The sequence below is a fragment of the Myotis brandtii genome, unplaced genomic scaffold, assembly GCF_000412655.1.
Source record: "Myotis brandtii unplaced genomic scaffold, ASM41265v1 scaffold207, whole genome shotgun sequence".
NCBI lineage: Eukaryota > Metazoa > Chordata > Mammalia > Chiroptera > Vespertilionidae > Myotis > Myotis brandtii.
This window is the reverse complement of record NW_005357736.1, coordinates 77,507-79,898: the sequence shown is the minus strand read 5'-3', so window position 1 is coordinate 79,898 and position 2,392 is coordinate 77,507.

The window sequence follows — 2,392 nt, the reverse complement described above, 5'->3', positions numbered from 1 at the left end:
CCAGGGGAAGCTCCTGCATTGAGCGTCTGCCCCCTGGTGGTCAGTGCACATCATAGCAACCGGTCGTTCCACCATTCGATCGATTTGCATATTATCCTTTTATTATATAGGATGTGCATAGCCCACGGACACAGGCAATAGGGTAGTGAAGACCTTGGGGGGGTGAGGACGGGGGTTAAAGAGGGGGATGGGAGATATCTGTAATATCAACAATTTAAAAAAAAAACATTTTAAAAAATTAAAACTATTTAAAAAATAAAACAACAAAAGACTCGAGGGCTGGTCTGGAATTACTCTCCCCCTTCAGCTCCTCTCGTCCCACGGTCTCCTTGGTTCGGGATGTTCTGATGCGTTTACCCTTGAGGTCTGGACCTTCATTTTGGGTTTCCTGGCCTGCCCTCTGCCTGCCCAGCCGTCCCATGTCAGGTAGCCTGGGCGTTCAGTGAGTGGAGCCTCACCTGCTGCCCGCCGTTGGTAACCATGGTTACTGCCCCTCTCGGGATCACTTTCTCGGCCACGGTGGGGGGGAACCCCCTGGTTCTAATGCTGGACAGATACTCAGAGGAGAGCTGGGGGAGGGTGATAAATACTCCGGAGACATAATGACGGGACTGGTGGCCAGTCTGGGTCCCTGGGGCAGTGCTTTAGGTAGCACTGGGGTGCCACTGGGCTGAGTGTCCCCCTACACAGCCCAGGGGTGGCCCTTACAGGCCTGAGCAGAGGTCAGCTTGCCGGCAGCGGGAAAGGGAGGCAGTGGTGGGGAGGGCCTCCCAGAGGTGGGCGGTGCCTGGGAGGCACACAGGCTGACTACCCTAAGGACCTCTGACCTGCTTTTTCCAGGGGGAAGGGCAACCTTTGACCTCCTGGGCTAAATGGCGTGGGTGGCCTTGTGTGTCCTGAGTAAGCAAGGGCAGTGGGGAGGCGCTCGCACTCCCGCTGGGCCTCGGGGACTCCTTTCAGAGCACCCCGAGGTGGTGCCCGTGCCTGTGGGCAGGTGCCCTGGGGCCGTGCTGAGCAGAGGCCCCTGGAGCCAGTTTCCCAGGAGGTGCCCTCCCTCTTTCAGGCTGTGCTCAGTCCAAGTGACTCACACACATGCACACACACATGCATGCACACACACACCCTGACCCGGTGCTATGAACCGCTGAGCAACTGGTCCCTTGGTCATTTGGTCGCTTCATCCCTGGCAAGGTTTTCTTTGTTTTTATTTTTACTGATTTCAGAAGAGAGAGAGAGATAGATACAATGATGAAAGAACCATTGATCGGCTGCCTCCTGCACACCCCTCCCCTCCACCGGGGATCAAGCCCACAACCGGGGCATGTGCCTTTGACCGGAATCGAACCCGGGACCCTTCAGTCTGCAGGCCAACGCTCTATCCACTGAGCCACACTGGCTGGGCAGCAGGGTTTCCCTTGTAATGGTCCCCAGGATGGTATGGGATGAGATGACCTCTGCACGTGGGCTGTTCAAACTCCTATGGGGCAGGAGGGGCCATATCTGTGGACAGATGAGGCTACTGTGGGGTTTGCAAGTCCCAGGTCCCCCTGTGGGTGAGGTAGGTCCTGAAGGGTATGCACTTGACAAACGGGTTTGGGGAGGAGAGGGTACAGACGCTGAAGGGCTGCCCTGGTAGGAAAGCTGTGACCTGGCTTAGGGGATGTCTGTGGGGGCCTGTGGAGCATAAGATGAGAGAATGAGGGGGCGGAGCTGGGGTGCCAGATTGGCAGGCACCTGGGGTCCTGATGTCCGAGGCCGGGGTGAGGGAACTGGGGAGGGGGTCGGGGAGAGGGGGCAACCTGAGACGTTGGGAGGGAATTTGGGAGGCAGAGTTGGGTAGATCGGAGCGAAGGCAGGCTCTTTTTTTTGTCCTCACCCGAGGATATTTTTCATTGATTTTAGAGAGAGAGGAAGAGAGGGAAAGCCAGAGAGAAACATGGATGTGAGAGAAACACATTGATGGGTTGCCACCTGCAGGAGCCCCGACCAGGGCCGGGGCCAGGGAGGAGCCTGCAACTGACGGACCTGCCCTTGATGGGAATCGAACCCGGGACCCTTTGGTCCGCAGGATGACGCTCTCTCCACTGAGCGGAACTGGCAGGGCATGAAGGCAGACTCTTGCTGGAGGCTGGCAGGGGGAAGAGGGTGCTGCTGGTGGTAGCTCTTTGGATGGTAGCCAGTGTGGGTGACCAGAGCCTCTGGTTCTCTCTCTCTCTCTCTCTCTCTCTCTCTCTCTCCCACACACACACACACACACACACACACGCACGCACGCACGCACACACTTGTGGAGCCCCTGGGGCTTCCAGGGTGATGTGTGTGACAAATGCTGCCGCCCGGGGGCCTGGAGCCACCTTCCCCAAGGCCTGGCGGGGTCCCGGCTGGTGCGCCA